The sequence below is a fragment of the Thermobia domestica genome, chromosome 10 (genome assembly GCF_964235325.1).
Source record: "Thermobia domestica chromosome 10, izTheDome1.hap1.1, whole genome shotgun sequence".
NCBI lineage: Eukaryota > Metazoa > Arthropoda > Insecta > Zygentoma > Lepismatidae > Thermobia > Thermobia domestica.
The window spans coordinates 113,792,415-113,813,471 of record NC_137463.1 but is presented as its reverse complement, the minus strand read 5'-3'; the positions used below and the strand labels follow the sequence as shown (position 1 = coordinate 113,813,471).

The window sequence follows — 21,057 nt, the reverse complement described above, 5'->3', positions numbered from 1 at the left end:
ACATAACATAAAACTTGCTGACATTTTTCTGATGTTAATAATTTATTTTAATGCCTACATAGATACAAATAAACACGCAGTCGTAGTAAAGTGCATGATGAGTAATCTATTGTATTATGTTCATAATCATGAATAATTTAGCTATGAAGTTCGGCAAACTAACATATCAAACATCGAGGGATATTTATGATATTTAATGCATAACTACGTGTTTAAACATTTTATTTCAAAATTAATTAACCTTATGAGCAGTCTCTTATAATAATTTCAGTGATATGACGATATCACTTTTCTTTTTAATTATTAAAACTGCAAAAATAATATATTCAACCTTTCTTTTAAAGAAACACTTCGTTACGACTTATCCTCACCACACATTAGAAGAAAAGAAAATGCATCTACTCAGTATTTAGAGATGACATGATCACTACTACATAAAGCTTATGAACATGAATGCAAAATTCTAATAAAATTTAATACATTAAAATAACATTCCGTAATTAAAATTAGACAAACAAACAGGCAAATAATTAAACACTGAATACAACTATTTATACAAAATAAAACTGGGCACATTATAATAACCTGACGTACAATCAAATGAACAGAATACAGATGCTCCAGTTAATCCTGATAGTAACTCATTAATTGCTTCGATTTGTACACAGGGCGAGATAACTTTTGCATTTAAACCTCTTAAACCTAGGACAGGACGTACTCCTCCCGTAGCTTTTCTAACGCAATGTACTGGATTTCTATAGGGAGATGACATTTCTGCAGCAATGCCATGGTCGACCCATATTTGAAGTTCCTGCTCGAATTCTTCTCTCATAGGTTGAGGCACACTATATATTTTGCCAACGACAGGTATATTGTCGGTTAATTCCATTTTATAAGGCTTAGTTTTGATTCGCCGAGGATATTCGGTAAAGAGATGCCTATATTTACATAAGAGAGTATAGTTTTGCTTTATTATCTGGAGAAATGTCTGTACGATCATACACAAATCTATGTAACTCTTCCTCCGTGACATTAGGCTCAGGTACCTTACACGAATTAATTGCTTTTACTGATGTTGGATTTTCGCAACTAGCACTCCGAAAAGAAAACATGGTATTACATGATCGGTGCCCAACGTCAGAAATCGATAAATATATTTCTGTAGGTATAGTTAAACTAATGCGCACTAAATTTCCTTGATTGTCAGTTAATTGCAAGTGTTGGTTTCCACAATATTTATGACATTGGATTTTTGTAAGAACGGACTTCCAAGTAATGAATCAGGGCATATAGCCCTAATAACAAAACTGGTATCTCAAACAGATGTTAGTTAATACAAAAATTCAACATCTGCATTCCTTTTATTTTGAAGTTACTATCTCCGGTAAATGTTGCTACTTTTACACTATCATATTTTAGTAATTTGGCAGACGGAAATTTCTCTTGAATTTGAGACCAGACTCGTTCACTAAGCAAGTTCAATTCAGCTCCTGAGTCTTGTCTGTTGTGTGAATTGGCCCATTGTCAACTTAAAAGACTGCGTAGTTGGTAGTATGTAACAATAGGACGTACTGGTCACCAGAAATGTTCATATAAACATTAGCGGGAATTCATCCTTTGACAGTAATAATAAACCCAATGAAACATCCTGAATTTGAATTTCATACCAGCGCAGAACGGTAGGAAACAGATGATTTTTGAGCTTCCGTGTTACATAGACCCACACCTATTGATCGATACTCACTAGACAAATTTACTCTCTTGTGATCAACGACAGCTCAGTTGTATGTTCTCTGTTCCATCCTTTTAGTGTTGTTCCGTTGGGTACGGTAATTTGAGATTTCAAAATTAAAACTGAAATTCCTGACAATATTGATGTTATGCAGATTTACACAACTGTGACAGTGAAAAGAGATCGTTCTAGATGCCGATTGAGTTGTTCTGTCAGTATTGCAACAACATATCTTCGATTGTTTATAACAATCTTCTTCAATGTTCGTCGATTTTTCTAACCTGGAATTGGTATCCGTTCACTATACGTTTTGAGATAGTATTTACCCCGAGATAGTGTTTATCGCTTTTAGCTTAGGCTCTGTTTCTCTAAAATATTTGCAGACTTGAATGTAGTTGTTCCAGCTTACAATGCATCCTTGATCAATGTGAATAAGCCCTCTTTATGATTTCACAGATAGCAAAACAACGTATTACCTATTGCAGACATGAATCCGTACCACATCACCTCCAAAGTAACCGAAAATCACCAACAAAAGACAGTCGTTATGCATGAATATTGACTGTTACTAACTCGTCAATATTACGTGTTAAAATACAAAGGATTCCCATTGATAAGTGCCTGTAAGTGCACAATATTTACTTACATGAATGTAGTGTCTTTGTTCTGGTCTCTCTGAGTCCATATTAACTTCTTCATTTTAGGATTATCACCTTAAAAGCAATAAAATTAATGGGTTTTAAATTCCTTGCATATATTCTATAATATAAAGAAGTTATGTAATAAATGCAAGTGGGTGATGAAATGATAGTGTAAAGGGTCTGAAAAACTCCGTAAAACAAACAAACACACTGCTATCCACCACATCATCTGGATCCAACCTGTGTAAACACCGGAGCTGATCACTGTACCGTAAGTCGATGTGCTTCCCTGTAATATCAATTTATTGACATTGACAACTAAGTGAAAAGTAATCACGAACAAACTTCCTAAAGATATAGAGTTCACGAATAGAGCAAAATCACATATTTTTATCATGATTAGTAGTAGAGTACGTGTGTTAGAATCCGCCTATCTTTTTGTTGCCTTACAGAAGATGATTTCGTATCAGACACACTGAGAAAAAAAATTGTAGGTGGCATACTTAAAAACGTAGGTTACATTCGTAATTCCTGTAGTTTCTGGACTTAACGTACAACCGTATATAACATCCTGCAGCAAACGTATAGCTGAAAAAGTATGTATTATACGTACTGTCTGCATAAGTGCAATGACGTCATTCGTGTGACGTCATCTGCAGTAACAAGTATATACGGAGGTGATATCTAGCTTTGTGACGTCAGGGTCGTATGTAGCATGTGGGTTAATAATGACGACATACACTGACTATCAGGACGGAGCATGATTTCAAGAAGTATGCAATATACGTTCTGTACGTATGTTTCTTGCGTTCAACCCCGAGACAGCATCTATATTGTACTTGTGCCCCATACGTACGACTAGATACAGTATACGTATTGTACGTATGTATTATACAAATTTTCCTTATGTCGCACACAGCTTGTCCAGATACAGCATACAGAATATCCGTATGCACCGTACAGAGTGCATATATGTAGCTTACAGACTGTCTGCATGCAGCATATAGATTATACGTATGTCGCGTACAGGTTGGCCATATGTAATGTATAGATTGGATGTATATAGCTAATAGGTTGTCCATATGAAATATACAGATTTTACCTGTATCGAATACGTATTGCCTTCTTGTAATGTATGGATCGGACATATGCAGGATCTAGAGTGTACGTATAGTGCACCATTATTAAAGTGCTGCAACATACTGCAAAGTGCATGATACATTCTTACTGTAATGTTGTCAAATATTGTTTTACTCTGTATGAAAACAAAAATAGCTTAAAATATGGTTGATCTCCTTTGTGCCAATAATAATAAAATTAACAATACTACACTTTTCAAATCTTAGTTTGGAGCAGTGAAACTGTCCAAAGAAATGTATTTACCTGCAGGGTGTCCTATAAGTTTGGGCTTCCTGCTAATTCGTTGGAAAGCTACTGCAAAGTCAAGTGTTGAAAAGTGACAAACGTTAATTTTAAAATTATGGGCACAAAGCAGGGGCGGATCCAGGACGGACTTCTGGGGGGGGGGCGGTCGGCGGTAATACTGCTACTTTTAAGAGCTCCAAACTTGTTATGGATGGGTTTATTTATATATAAAATAAGAAAGTTTCCTCTTGTGGGGGGGGGGCGATCGCCCCGATCGCCCCCCTCTGGATCCGCCCCTGGCACAAAGGAGGTTAACCATATATTAAACTATTTTCGTTTCCATACAGAGTAAATCAATATGTGATATATTACTGTAAGAATTTATCATATGGTTTGCAGTTAGTTAGTTGCAGCACCTCAATAATAATGCAAAATGCACAGCCTTATACAATCCTATATTCAAACTCAAACAAGATTTACGTACAATCATTTATTAAGCTGTTATCATCCATTGCTTGTACGATATAAAGATTATTTTACCTCATTCTTTTCCTTAATAGTATCTTCTACTAAAGTGCAGTTGTTACCACAAGAGGCCTGAATAGAATTTTCCAGAAATAACTTCTCTGTACATTTTAATTAACAGGTATTTTTTTTTAAATGTCGCAATAATTAAAAGTGTGGTGTCAGCCGGAAACGCATTCGCTTACAATATTATTCCTACTCAGTACTCGCCATTAAAAATGAAACACCAAGAAGGAGACTGGGTAGATGCGCCAAAGTTCCCAGGCCGATACCTAATAGTAAGTGCAGAATACTCTTAAACGTTCGCTGTATTCGCTGTGTGACAACGTGGTGACAGCGGAGGCGTTGTGCAGCCATCGACTAAACATATTTATTCTTCCCTGCTATAGACATTCTGCAAATTTGGACTTTCCTGGATGCATCCTTCTTAGTGCAACATTTTAAGGAAAGAGCAATTTAACAGTCTCATACATTGCTTAAAGAAAGAGCAATGATTCTCAGAATTACTCGGAAGATATATATACACAATAATTTAAAACGGTTATTTCAAACTTTGCAATTCAAAGCACGAAAAGAACTATAGATAAAGGAACACTGATTTTAGCCAAATAGTAATTAGTAAACTCAATCACACTCAGTACCATTAGTTGCTTGGTGTTATCCGTAAGTCAGAGATCACGGTATCTCATTTCGTGTAGATTTTTGCATTTGTTTAACGCTAAAAATGTATTTTATCGCTAATTGAACCCAGTACCATATATATACCAACAGGACGTACCTTAGTCACAAGGTGACATGAGTGAAACACTAAACTATTCGATTGACACCTGCGGCCTTGTCAACACTAGAGAAAGTTACAAAGTGATTAAGTAAATACGGAACATAGTTCATACAAAGTATAGCGATGTATGAAGTCTCCGTTTCATACGACTTGGATAAAGGATACATCTGAAATAGCAACAAAGAAATATATAATGATTTCTCTGGATAATTTGGATTAGTCCAGAATTCGAACACACACACGCTGGTAAGTCCAACATTTTTTTTTTTTTTTTTTTTTTTAAACTTCGTTCTTCGGATTCCCAATAAAGTTGACTACTGAAAAGCTGAGTTATAGATTCTGTATTAAAACAACACCTTCGCTAGACATGTTCAGTATACACATTGTCTTACATACAGAACAATACATTAGTTATTAATGGATGTCTGAAATAATAGTGCTTCGTATAGAATTTTACTTCATCCAATCGCAATAGCACAAAGATAAAAAATATTGCTAGGGATAATGTTCTTATTACAGAGAAAAATAATTAAAATGACTGAACATTAACAATCATTTTCTTTAAACAGAGATAATATTTTATTATAATTTATGGAAGAAAGAAATAATTTGTAGTACAGTATCTTTATTAGGGTTATATATTCGTACAAAATAATGTAAGTACAACTGAGTCTGTCTTCAGAAAGGGCGTACTTTTAGCCACAACCTACACTGCTTCTTTTGACTGTCTTTCAAGCAGAATTCTGGTTTGATGCACGAAATACCTGCAACAAAAATCAGAAAATATTTAAAATGTTATATTCAGTGTGCTTAATTTGGTTGTACTTAACAATACAAAGTATCTTAACATTTTTGAGATTAAATGGACAAAATATGTTCGGTCAGGTATGGACTTTTGGGTTGCACGTAGAAAAACTATGAAGTGTTTATTGATGCTGAACAACAACTCAAAATGTATTACCATTCAAAAGTAAGTGGGTACCTCAATGGTGTTCGGGCTACCATGGGGTACCTAATGTCTGTATTTTTTAGATATATGAAAATATATGTCTCTAAAATGTAAGGAACTGACATCTGTTTACCGAAAACCTCAACTCGGTAAGCCTTATGGATATCGAGATATGGGAAAATAAAGAGCGACACTACAGAACTGTGGAGTTTGCGTACTAGATGGTGCAGTTTCGGAAACGTAATTACGAGGGCTTACAACAACCTCAAAAGTAGTTTCAATTAAATACACTACACACACGCCCTGATGGGGGTTTTCGGGTACCATGATATTCCCAGAACTCTCATTTCTAAATATTCTAAAATATGTCTTAATAACGTTTTAAAGAACGTTAGAGGTGTGTGTTTACCGAAACCGCAAGTCGGTACGCCTAACAGTTACCGAAATATGGTGAAATAAAAAGCGACACCATAGGTACGTGGAGCTTGCATATTAGACAGTACAATTTAGAAAATTAATTAAAATATGACTATCAAGATATTGTCAAATAAAGGGAGGATCCATATAGTTATGGGGTTTTCGTGTTAGGTGGTAAAATTTCCGAAACCGGTCATGTAAAGTTAATAAGCATCAGTAGCAATTTCATCTTAAAATAATTAGGTATTTCCATGGAGTTTAAGAACATCATGGGGTCTACCAAGATTAAATTTTAAAAGTTTTGTAAAATATATTTTGACATTTGTAAAGAGTATTAGAAATATGTATTTACCTAAAAGTTCCAGCTAGTACATCTAGCAGCTAGAGAGACACCATACAATAAAAGCGTATTAGATCTTGAAATTTCAGAAAACAATTATTGATCCTAACAAAAGTTAAATAAGATGGTACTTATATGGGTTAAGTGAGAACCTCAGACTCGTCAGTACAATTTCGATCGAAAGATTAATTCAGCTCTAAATTTTCTTTGGACAATTCCAAGCGTTCATCGGGCTCTGAAATAAAGTGAACATTTTTTGTCAATATCTAATATAGCAAGCGAGATATAAGGAATTATGTATTTTATGACGTCGTAAAAATAGAGACCCACATGGATTTGTACTTTTGAGTATTTGCTGTAAGAAGAAGAAATTTCAGAAAACAACCGTATATACCTTAATAGACAATTAAATGGGCGGGGGCACAGTGGCTTAGTGGTAGAGTGCTTACCTCTGGTGTATTGGGTTCTTGGTTCGATCCACGGCCAAGTCAGTTTGTAGTGGACATCGTATTCGTGGGTTTTCTCGGGGTACTCTCCTCCCACCTTTGCATTCCATCAATTCTGTCAACAACATTCACTTGCTTTAATCATAATCTCCCTGAGACTAAAATGCATAATCGTGGGTCGCTACACTGAAATATTTCCTTTTATTTAATTTTAAAATTAAATAGGGAGTTAAGTATGATCGTATCTCTACGGGTTAAGTGAATACTCCAATAGTTTCTGCAAAAAAAAAGATTAGTTAAACACCCTACCACTAAGCTACTGTGTCCCCGCCCATTGAATTGTCTATTAAGGTATATACAGTAGTTTTCTGATTTTTTTTTTATAGGAAAGACCCAAAAGTACAAATATATAAAGATCTCTATTTTTACGCCATAAAATATATAATTCCTTTTATCTTGGTTACTATCTTAGATATTGACAGCGAATTTTCATTCTTTTGTACAGCTCGATGAACCATTGGAATTGCCTGAAGAAAACCTAGGACTGAACTAATCTTTCGATCGAAATTGTACTGAGGTACTGATTTAACCCATAGAAGTACCATCTTATTTAATTTTGTTGCGACCAATAATTGTTTCCGAAATTTCAAGCTTTTATTTCACAGTGTTTCTCCAGATGTTAGATGTACTAGCTGGAAGTTTTGGGTAAATACATATTTCAAATACTGTTTACAAATGTCAGATTATATTTTCAAAAGCTTTTAAAATTTAATTTTGGTAGACTCCATGATGTTCTAACACCCCATGAAGATATCTAATTACTTTAAGATGAAATTGCTACTGGTGTTTATTAACTTTCCATGACCGATTTCGGAAATTTTAGCATCTAACACGAAAACCCCTTAACTGTGTTGGTCCTCCCTTTATTTGACAACATCTTGATAGCCGTTAGTCATATTTTAATTCAATTTCCGAATTGTAGCGTCAAGTATGCAAGCCCCACATACCTATAGTTTATTCCCCCCCCTAAAAAAATCAGTTCTTTACATTTTAGAGACATGTATTTCCATATATCTAAAATGCAGAAATTAGGTACCGCATTGGAACCCCATTGGAGTACTCACTTACTTTTGCATAGCAAGGTAAAAACGCCAGTGGTTCTCACTTTAAGTTTGAAAACATACTATTTTGTCTCTTCTCTGAGCATCGTGAATCTGTCGGAGCTGTACCATAGTTGGAAAGACTCACTGATCCTTCCTATAGTGACCATGTAGTCAGAATTCAAAAAGGAGTAGCCCTTGAAGGAAAAACAATATTTTAAAATCCTTGCACCAGTAGTCGTCACCTTAAAATCAAAATGTTCCAGTAGTAGTCAGGATTTTCTACCAGTGTTCATCACTCAAATAACTTGACAATTTATTCAAAAACGCACTGTGTATCAGTTTAGGGTTGAGAATACAATATAAAGTAGTAAGCTTAATAACTTTGCATCACTTTTAGCACTCAAGAAAGAAAATAAAAATGTTTTTACATACTTTTTAAAGCAATTTCAGAAAGAAAAATGTTAACTGAATTCAAAAGTTAACTGTATATCACTTCCACGTTAAGAGTACAATATTAAATACTATGTTTAATAACTATACGTCACTTTAAACTCTCGAGAATGAACATAAACAATTGTACATACATTTTAAAAACAATCTGAGAAACAAAATAAGTTAACTGAATTCAAAATTTAATTATACATCACCTTAAGCTTAAGAATACACTATAAAATGCTGAGATTAATAAAAAATGAAATCTTTAAGTTTAACGTCCCACGGTTATGCCGGTTAGGATAAGGAGACGGTGATAATGAGAAATGAGTGAAATGGTGGAATGAACAAAGTGGGAGAAAACGGGAGAACCCCGAGAAAACCCACGAGCAAGGTGTTTGTCCACCACAAAGTCCACACGGCGCGAGTTGGGATCGAACCAGGGACCCCAAGCACCGGAGGTGAACGCTCTACCACTGAGCCACCGCCCCCCCTGAGATTAATAACAATGCATTACTGAAGAATGAAAACAAAAATGTTTTAGCTACCTATATTGTATTTACATGTTATTTCTCATTAACATTTTTTTTTTTTTGATAACTCATGATCAAGTCTAGGGATGCGCAAGAGAAAAGATTTGAGGTTGTCTCCTCTCGAAAAGGTGCCGCGAAAGTTGTCTCGTCTCGAAAACTGGATCCGTTTCTATTGGAAAAGCTCTATCTTGTCTCGAATTTCGTAACAAAAATTGTCTCGTCTTGTCTCGTGCGCATCCCTAATCAGGTCCATAGCCAAAATCTTCATTTCGGAGGGTGCTCGATAGGGCTTTGGGATATCCGAATTTAGATATAGATAATCGATGTCGACAAACTATCGAAACTTGTTCGAAATATCGAAAAATACAGCAATATCGAAATATAAACAATATCAAAAATCGAAAATATAGAAATATGAAAGAGATCAAAAATATGGATATATCGAACAAAAATGGATATATGATCTTGGAATACGATTTGGTGGAATAATGAGGGAGAAAAATAATCATTGATTAAATATTAAATTGAAAAGAAATAAGAGCCTGACGCTCAAATACTTATCTATCCGGCACCCATCTTGATCCCCATAAAATATCATGAAGTGCTTCATTGATTCTAAACCCAATAATAGTAATTTAACAATAAACACAATATATAATTTACTACGCACCTTGAAATGTAGAAATTAATGATTGTAATCCCCAGCTTTCCAATAGACCTTTGATTTCTCCAAATGAAGATTCGGATATCTTGTTTCTTCTCAAGCAATAATGGGTTACAATAATCAGTTGCAGTCCAAAGCCAAGTCACTAAGTTAAGCATAAAAATAAAAGAATTCATTAGTTAGATGCATACAAAATCCTACGCATGTAAATCCGAATCTACTTGTATTAAATTGTAAATTTAAACAAACTAAATTATACTACAGTTATAGTGACATCAAACATACATTAAATAAGGTATACAGGGTGTCTCAAAAGTCCCCTGACATAGGGTAACTCTGTTATTATCAGAGTTACAACAGAATGTAGGAGGGAAAAGCATATCCAATTATGATGTTTTCAATCTAAAGTGAAGGAATTTTTAAAATCGGATGACCCGTTTGCACTGTACACTCTCTATGCGCCCAATGTGAAATGAAAATGCAACGTTGCCATTTACCTGGACCCACAACAGAAGTGAGTGAAGTTACTGTCTTTTACGCTAACATGTCGATGGCCAGCCCCCGTTTCAAACAGTAACTTCATTCACTTATGTCGTGGGTCCAGGTAAATGACAACGTTGCATTTTCATTTAAAATTGGGTGCATAAAGAGTATACAGCACATTCATCTTGTCCGATTTTTTAAAAAAGTGTTCACTTTAGATTGAAAACGTCATATTTCGAGATGTTTTTCCTCTTACATTTTGTCGTAACTCTGATAATAACAGAGTTACCCTATGTCAGGGAACGTTTGAGACATCCTGTATACATCATAAGAGGTTCCTTTCTTAATTCTACACGGATGTGGTTTCATTGAATGTGAGGTGGGTGATACACATTAGGCCTTTTGGGAGTACGTCACACGGACGACCGTAATTTTGTGTTCAAAATTTTTATGAACTGGTGGGATATGTGATACATATGGCCACGGGCTAGAATTTTCTCAGTATGTCAAATATGCAATCAGATTTCATGCAGCTTAATTTGGTGAAAAGCTATTGCCAATTGAACGTTACATTTACCTCTTTCTTGCAGATGTTGAACCATGCCGTTAGCACGTGAGGAATGGATCGAAATAATCAAACTGTGGGGCGGGAGGAGTATATGTGCAGTGGTTGCCGATTGCAGAGTCATCCACAATGTGACTCTGTGTCACATGTTTCAGTGTCACAGTAATTAACTAAATTTGAGAAGACGGGCACATTCGTAAACATACATCGTAGCGGTTCAAACTCGCGGGACCTTGTTCCTTCCCCATTTTGAACCGGTACATGAAAATGCCATTTACTCCATGTTTGCCTGCGCCGATTTTGAAAATTCCTTCACTAATCGATTTCTCCCGTTGAGTACTACAAGAACCAGTTAAAATCTCGCGGGCCCTTTTTTCTTCCCCATTTTGAACCGGTACATGAAAGTGCGATTTTTTTTCATGCTTGCCTGCGCCGATTTTGAAAATTCCTTCACTAGTCGATTTCTCTCGACGAGTACTACAAGAATCAGTTAAAATCTCGCGGTCCTTTTTTCTTCCCATTTTGAACCGGTACCTGAAAATGCGATTTTCTTCATGTTTGCCTGTGCCGATTTTGAAAATTCTTTCAGTAATCTATTTCTGTCTTCGAGTACTACAAGAATCAGTTAAAATCTCGCGGGCCCTTTTTTCTTCCCCATTTTGAACCGGTACATGAAAGTGGGATTTTTTTTTCATGCTTGCCTGCGCCGATTTTGAACATTCCTTCACTAATCGATTTCTCTCGTCGAGTACTACAAGAATCAGTTAAAATCTCGCGGTCCTTTTTTCTTCTCATTTTGAACCGGTACCTGAAAATGCGATTTTCTTCATGTTTGCCTGTGCCGATTTTGAAAATTCTTTCAGTAATCTATTTCTGTCGTCGAGTACTACAAGAATCAGTTAAAATCTCGCGGGCCCTTTTTTCTTCCCCAAGCCAATATTTTTTTGTATATTTTGAATGTATTCAAGTATGGAATAAAAGTATTATATAATTCCCTTAGTAGGCTTCTCAACTTAATATTTTTCAACTTAAATTTTATTTATTTTAATTATTTATTTTCTTGTGACTCAATATTTAATTGCAATCGTTCATTGGGGAGAAGGGTGGCCATTCTCAAATATATAAATATAGTATTCTTAAAATTTATGTGTTCTCGTACTATTAGTTTCTTCCACTAGACCTGGAAATTGCAAAATTAATACCTGGAAAACCTGCAAAATTCAGGGAAATTGAGTTCCATATTTATGTATGAACACTGCTATTTACAATTTTTTTTTTTTCGAATAGGGAGAACTGTACGAAAGGGTGGTTTGAGAATAGTATAACAGTAGGTTTCTGGGAGTGTTGTTCGAAATGAAATCTTTAAGTTTTACGTCCCACTATTATGCTGGATAGGCTCAAGATGACGGGGTGTTGTTCGGTGGGGGTCAATGTTGCCAATTTTGGGTAAAGTCGCTAAATAAGGGGAATTCGACCTCAACGATAGCGCAGGGTGACCATAAAATTTTCAGTTAAAAACGGGACAGGTTCTTGCAACACTAGACTTTTAGATCTACCTTTGTTCCTACCTTGATATCAGAGTTCCCCCTCTCTCTCTTCGTTACAGAGCGGGTACTTATGAAAAAGGAAAGACACGTTGAAGTTTGTTTAACACACAACCAACTGCTAAAACCTCTGCTGCCTTTCGAGCAGTACTGCGAACTATAGAGTATTTTTAATATAGGGATTTTCAGTTCAATTTTTGCCGCTTTGTTATTATTAATACTTTTAAAAGGAGTAAAGGTACTGGGTTTGTTATTTACTTCTTTCATTTACATAAAACGGGACGAATACTACTTTTTTCCATCTACTGACGGGACGGCCGCGACACGCTCCTAAAACGGGACTGTCCCGGTCAAAACGGGACGTATGGTCGCCCTACGATAACGACAAAAAAAAAATTCCGATTGGAGACTTTTTTGGGTGATTTTTAAATAACGATTTACCTACTTACACATTTAGCGACTTTTTGCTGCAAACAAAATGTTCATCTGTAGAGAAGCATTATTAGTTCAAAACAGTTTTTACGTTATTTTTTTCTGTTTGTTTGTTTTAATCAGCGCAAGTGATGAAGAGTTTGGAAATACAGCGTACTCACTACTCCACAATCCTGCATTGTTATGTTACCCTTGCCCTCTAACGAAGAATAACTACAAACTTGATGTCCTTTAGTTCGCAGAGTTTCCGTTGAGAGACACACGTAATACATCATTACCGATAGCAACAAGATTAGCTATAGATGCGTGAAAAAAGGCGAAGAAGGTGTTTGTTATATTTGTCCTCTGGGGTCTTTTAATTATTCTGCACTTTTTCTTTTACAAAAAATTGCTTAACGTAAGTACTGTAGTGTTAATTATTTCGGAACTATTTTGACCACAACATGAACAAAAGTACCCGAAACAACCTGAAATGATCCCTGAATTAAAGGATTGGTTGCGCCCTGTTTACAAAGATGTGAATAGAACCAGCGGCGCAAATCTGTCTTCAACATTGGGGGGGGGGGGGAGGGTAAGACCGTTACCATACTTTTTTTGGCGATGTCCAAAATACTTATGAAGTTGAAAAACAATGTTGTGGAGGATCAGAGTTGTCTTTAGCGTTAGGAGGCTGCAGATTTGAGGCTTATTCTGGGGGACATCTCACGTTCCTTTGTAGCAATCGGACAAAAATCATCAAATTTCTCCCAAAAAACACATTTCAAATCGGATTATTTGGGAGAAGTCCCCCTCAGTTCCAAGATTGGAGGGGACATGTATCCGTCATCCCCCCCCCGGGATTTGCGCCAGTGAGTAGAACATATTGTTTAGTTTACATCTACAACTTTTACAATGCTTATAGACAATGAATTTCTCGATTATTTCTTATAGCGACTTTTCACCCAAAATTGGAGTCGTCACCTCTCGTTTCGCAAACTTATTGCCAACATTTTAGAAACTGGTTGCGGGGAGAGCTACAATGGATGATTCAAGTTATTTCGTCACTTCCGCTGTGAACCTAAGTACAAGATTCCAAAAGTCACATTTTTTTGGTTCCAAACAATATGTCTGCTGGGTGAAAGCATAGACTGGAATGTGTTGCCTTTCCTACCTTAACTTTAATCCCATAGTAGCTCCTTTCCCAAAGTTAAAAAAATGCAATTCTTCCTTTCTTAATAGTACTTATGACCCAAAGTATTACGTAAGCATTGTATGTTACTTATGTAGCTCACAGAGCCGCAGCTATGGGCAAGCAAGCAAAGCACGTGTCCCGGGCGCGTGGTTGGAGGGGCGCCTAAAAGAGAGGTTATATATTAGTACTTTTCCTGGCGGTATTTAATACTTTTCATCAGAGTGCGAAATCATGAAATCAAAGTGAGAGGAAAAAATGAAATGAAATCTTTGAGTTTTACGTCCCACGGTTATGCCGGTTAGGCTAAAGGAGACGGTGATTATGAGAAATGAATGAAATGGTGGAATGAAGTAAGTGGGAGGAAATGGGAGAACCCCGAGAAAACCCACGCACACGGTGTTTGTCCACCACAAGGTTCACTTGGCGGGGCTAGGATCGAATCCGTGACCCCAAGCACCAGAGGTGAACGCTCTACCACTGAGCCACCGCGGCCCTAAAAGTGAGAGGAGACTGGAGGAGTGAAGAGAGAGAGAGAGAGAGAGAGAGAGAGAGAGAGAGAGAGAGAGAGAGAGAGAAGAAAACGCTCGCACTTTTACACTTCAAAGTAAATTAAGTCATTTATTTTTTCTGTCCCCCTCCTCCCCCTCCCCTAAGTTCTACTGTCAAAGTAAATAGCTAAAAACACTCCCAGGCCAGAAGCGCATCTACGTTGGAAATTTGATCGAGATCGGTCGGTCGGTGCAAGAGATTAAGAAAAAATGAAATGAAACCTTTGAGTTTTACGTCCCACAGTTATGCCAGTTAGGCTAAGGGAGACGCTGATGATGAGCAATGAATTAAATGGTGGAATGAAGTAAGTGGGAGGAAATGGGAGAACCCCGAGAAAACCCACGCACACGGTGTTTGTCCACCACAAGGTTCAATTGGCGGGGCTAGGATCGAATCCGGGACCCCTTACACCAGAGGTGAACGCTCTACCACTGAGCCACCGCGGCCCCCGGCCGGGAATCGAACCCGGGTGTCCCACGCCAAAGGCATGTTCATTAACCACTTAGCCACGAAAGAGCTCATCTGTGAGGCAGTGTAAACCCCCCAAAAAAGAAAGAAAATAAACGCACACTGGATGTTTGCGCAACTGAGGATCAAAACATTCTCAATGGAGTATGAGAAATAGTAAACGTCAATCACTGTGTGCTTTTGCTTATTCATTACTTCGTTAATACTTAATTCCTTCTAGAAATAGTGAAACAATACTATGAAGAAACACTAATTAAACTAATAACAATTACGTTGTATTTCTTACCATACCGTTTTTACCACCCATAGAATTTCAATCTAGCACTATACTGCATTATCACGCCGTAACGAAAGCTGAAATTCAAAGACATGGCACTCGTTAACTGTTGAAGCTGTGTTGTAGCTACCTGTATATCACGCGGCCTTCGTTGGTACTCCTCAACATAAATACGTCACAGCCCAAAGCCAGGAAACATCACAAACAGAAGACAGGGGCACAAGCAGTGCCTGACACTTCACGAATTCAAACCCACCAAGACTCAACTCAACATGACCTTCAATTACGTTCTAGAAACCAAACCAGTGCTAAGGCACAAACTCACCAACTTCCTATATGAAAACACAAGAAAAAAATCTAACGTTTTGGTTCCAAAGTGATGACATAACAATAATACTAAAAAGGTTTTAATTTTCAGTAACCCAAACATTAATTAACTAGGGAACATAACAAAGCAAAAATAAATAAATAAAAATAAATTAAATTAAAAAATAAAAACCTGACAAGTAAGCTCTCCCTGACTACTTTTTTTTTAAATTTCAGTGAGGCTGTAAAATATGTCAATATCTTCGTTATATATATATATATATATATATATATATATATATATATATATATATATATATATATATATATATATATATATATATATATATATATATATATATATCATTGTAAACAAGTTCTTTAAACAAAAGAAAGCTCTGAGAGCGCTTACCTCTGACGCGGTAGGTCCCTGGTTCGATTCCTGCTCCCGACAAATAGGCTTTTGGTGAACACTGTAGTTGTGGTTATTCTTAAGACTTTCCAGTTTCCTTACATTTTCTTGATTCCACCATTATCATGTATCTCATCGTCACCTTCTCTCTTACATTGATGTACAATCATGGGGCGTTAAACTAAAAGAAAAAAAAAATCTTGCAAATATCCTAGTAAAAATGAGTTTTCTAAACTACACTAGTGGCCCCGCGTAGCGTATTCGCTAACGCTCTCGCCTTCGGTGCGAACGGTCCCGGGTTCGATCCCGGTGGGGGAACTCGGTCGAAAAAGTATCAAAAGATTTTAAGTCCAGCCATCCTGAATGAGGTTTCCTTGGCTTTTCCTCATTCACAGCAGGCAAATGCCGGAGTGGTACCTAACATATAGGTCCCAAGCCGTTTTCTCCCTTCCGAAATCCAAAAATGAAAATGAAATCTTTGAGTTTTACGTCCCACGGTTATGCCGGTTAGGCTAAAGGAGACGGTGATGATGAGTAATGTATGAAATGGTGGAATGAAGAAAGTGGGAGGAAACGGGAGAACCCCGAGAAAACCCACGCACACGGTGTTTGTCCACCACAAAGTTCACTTGGCGGGAGCTGGGATCGAACCCGGGACCCCAAGCACCAGAGGTGAACGCTCTACCACTGAGCCACCGCGGCCCCATTTTTCCCCAATCCATTCTTCCCTTCCTTTCCCCGGATAGTGTGATCACCGAGGGAAGTCATCCCTCATATGCGACGGGCTAACAAGGCCATTGATGCCGAAAGCCCAGAAATCTAAATCTTAAATCTTCACTACACAAGGGAATTTTCGCGCTGAAAACGGTTTATTAGCAATTATGTTAAGCAGCCCTGTAGTAAATCTGCACCAAGTAATAAATCGTCACATATAAAACGGAATGAATAAACACATAACATTCATTTTGCTACCTTGAAATGTAAAATGTTTCAAAACATTAATATTCAAAGATTTCTCAAAATTCAGATTCACCCATTCCATTGTCCTCAATCATTAACGAGTTTTACAATAGTAAGAATTGTATTCGTAAACTACATTACTTACTTAGTACTATATTAAAGCAAGTTACACTAAAAGAATATATAATTAATGGAATATTTAACTAAAGTAATAGTTAACTAGTGTACTTACCCAAGCATTTTTCCTTCCTCTCTTCTTTTCCGTTTGTAAACAACCTCGTTTCGCAAGCAAAAGACGGTAGTTCAATGACGTCAGCCATGGCGAAAGAAAGAGGTGTCTATAGGCGGCCTGGATCTCACACACAGATGGACGTATATAACATATAGCTGAAGTATTTAACATACGTATATGTATGTAAAATACAGAAGATTGTTAGAAGTCAGACATCCTGCAGCGACATGATGTAATATCTAAGCGGGTAAAAGGCAGTACCTGTGTAGCATATGGATAAAGTACGCTCCGTACAGATTTCCTTAGTAAACATAACGAATCCTTGTATTTGTACAATATACCGCTGTCCGGATAATGGATTTTTCTCAGTGCATAAATTGGACATTTTAGTCGTAACACCTCTATACAAGAAAGCTCGCAGAACATAATGCCATGCCATTGGGTGAATCAGAAATACAATATTCTATAAATTTTTAAAGTTCCTGGATTTAACATTGGAAAATGTAGAGATTTTCTAGAAGTCAATTACGTTATATTTGAAATGCTAAATTTGACAAAATGGGTTAATAGCTGAGACGAAGAAATGAAACGAAGTGCACTTAGCACCTAACTTTGCTCAAGAATTGAAAATGCGTTCACCGTTATATAAAAACAATTTACGGTAGTGATGAGAGTTTTTCTGTGACAATTTCGAACAAATTTTACATACTGTTTATTCACTTATAATGATGTTTGACTTTCTCCAACTATAACAGGCCTACAATACTTGGATTGCCCGTTTACCAGTTACACAATCCTCCCATTGTTCAATTGTGTAAACGTTTTCCAAACAAGAGTTTGCAGTAGCAGCGAATCAATTGCGACGTCTATCAGTGCGACGTAACTTGAAGGTTCAGCGCTCCCCCTCAACCATTAGTTATGCGCCCCTACTACCTATATATATATATATATATATATATATATATATATATATATATATTGTGTCCTACTTTCTACATATTTTGCTTCCCTGGAGCTCGTGCGCCCCCCACCCATGCCGTAGGGATTGGGGGGCTATTTACGCTTATGACGTCTATGTTGTTAAAAGTATGTTGGTTTACTTTACAATGACATTCATCTTTCTACTGCACGTACTTCTTAAGGGAAATCTTAGGTTTTTGAAAAATAATTACATATACGTCATGATTTAAGCAAAAATAATAACTAAATAATGGATGATGGAAACTGAAGAGTACATTGGTTTATTTACATTTCACACTTTACATTGTTATACAAGATATTTGACTTAATCACCAACTTCGCAAACAGTTTTATAACGCTTTAAAATAAGAGTTAGAATGAAAATTACATGTATTACAAATTGCACGTTGTAATATTAAGGATTATTTGTACTAATATCTTGTATTAGTAGAAGATGTAGCTACATTCGCTCAACTCTTGAGACACATTTTAGTTTAAATGACACGCTAATCTCGTGCACACTGGTACTCCGCTGCGCGTGCAGTGACAATGATTGCAGCATTCCTTCCAACTGTCACCTGAACTACAGCTTTCACGATGATCACATCCTGTAAAAATAAATTAAAACGCTTTGTATATTTATATTTTTAAATTTAGGATTATCTCACTCCTGAGAAATACAAGTGAACATTTTAGGAAAATATCAACGAATACATGTGTTGAATAAATAATGTTGTAAGCTAATATGGACTTCAAAACTTAAGTGATCACATATTAGGTACAATTAAAGCCTCTAAAATTAAAAAGAATAATGTAACGTAGCATTTAAACCATTACGTTCTTATGGGTTAGCAATTTGTAATGATATATTTTGAAGTAAATTTTTTTCATCGTGGGAAATCGAATCGTCATAGATCACCAAGCATTAAACTGGAGTTCCAGGTTCCCACTCCACAAGTTTGATTCTTGTTCTCTAATTTTGATAAAAATAATTATAAAATATATAATTACTGGATAATCAGGTTCAAACAAGAGTAAAACTACGTTGTACAGGGGTAGAGTTATTATGATACGGAAATTAAAGTTAATTACTTGGGAGGCTAACTTATATTCATCTCTGACAGTCGTTCCATGGTAGAGCGCTTACCTCTGGTCTGTGGGGGCCCTGGTTAGATCCCTGCAGAAGTAAGTTTATGGTGGACAACATCGTGTCCGTGACTTTTCTCGGGTACTCCCGTCTCCTCAAATATTTTAATTCCGCCAATTCCTTCATCATTGTTCACTTTCTTTAGTCATCATTTCTCTTAGCCTAAAGGACAGTTTGTTCGTGGGACATCAAACTAAAAGATTTTATTTCAAGTTTATCTCATCGATCATGCTAGTGCTCCTTAAAAGATTGTCATATCAGTACGCTAATCCATCCGTTTCTCCACACAATAATCTTTGAACGTAAAATCTATTTTTGAATTTTGTTTTTCGTAATGGACAGCTACAGCAATCATGTCAGCGGAATTAATTAATGGAGTCAATTCGTTACTATCTTCAGTAATAAAGGTAAGTTGAAAATTTTACATCCATTTCCGTTACCAACGGAATGGAATTTATATGCAACGTTAAGCCTCGCTGCTAAAAGTGATTCTAAACTCAAAATCAAGTCAAATATGTGCTGCGGTTATATTTTTAGCTTAAAAGATGAAACATCTTTTGAGGTTAACAGCTTTTGGTTAAACTTTTAAAAATATTGTTGAGGCTAAACTCACACGAGATGGTATAATGTAGGAGTGGTAGATAAAGCCTAGAGTATGGTTGTTGTTTTAGATGAATGCCAAAAAATGTGCTTCAAAGAGATTAAAAGATTTTTTCGTTAAATTTAAGAAAGAAACAAATATTGATGGATCTTAAAGTTCCTATACTTAGCATATAAGTGGGTACATAAAGTATAAATATTGTTGCGTTTTGGCATCAGTTTAACCTCAAATATTTTTTGATTAAACCTCAAAAAATATTGATGAGGTTGAAACCTCAAATTATTGGGGCATGAGAGGGAATAACAGGCTGACCACTTCAACTATCATCATAAATTCATTCATAAATATCAAATCTCGCGCGATCCGCTTTCCTGTCCTTAGCACAGTTTATGTTTGTGCTGTAAGAAAAAATGAACTAGTAGAGGGATCAGCTATTGAACTAGTAGAGGGATTCCTAGGATAACACTTATTGTTTGTTTCCGAAAATTCTACTCTTAAAAACTCTACATTCTGAAATTGGAGTTTCAGACTACAACGATAAACCCCTGATTTATAAATAAAAAGCAAAAATACTCGTTCTTCGCACAGGGAAAATAGATTTATAGAAAATATTTGAATCCTCTTCTACCTTAGGATCCTTAGGATTTGTATTTCAATGAAAGTATAAACACAAGGAGTTCACATTGACTGCTTGCTGTTGAGAATAAGATTGACTTCAAGAACTAGCGTGTATATACGAAGATTGTGAATTCCATTTAAACTGAAAGTCTTCCACGACACAAGCTTATTTCCTTTTAGATGTCTTCGTTCATTTGCTTTTAATAATCTGAAAACTCTCCCGAAACTATAGTAGCATCGTCGTGCATGGCCTTATTTCTTCAGCACAAATTTATTCTGTGGTCTACAGGAGAACGATATGTAGTTTTGTCTCAAAGAAAAGCATGATTAAAAAATAAATTAAATAAACCAAAAATAGCTGATCCCAAGAAAACACATGATCTAAATCAGTGCTATTCAACCGG

General features: G+C 36.2%; 1 long non-coding RNA gene across 1 annotated transcript; it reads right to left on the bottom strand.

Annotated features, from left to right (window-relative positions):
• Positions 1-5,661: 5,661 nt before the first annotated feature.
• LOC145662064 (uncharacterized) lies at positions 5,662-15,657 on the bottom strand. The gene is made up of 3 exons (XR_014126971.1): positions 15,548-15,657; positions 9,935-10,073; positions 5,662-5,808 (listed from the first exon to the last, which is right to left on the bottom strand). It is a non-coding gene; the product is annotated as an uncharacterized LOC145662064 (long non-coding RNA).
• Positions 15,658-21,057: the final 5,400 nt, after the last annotated feature.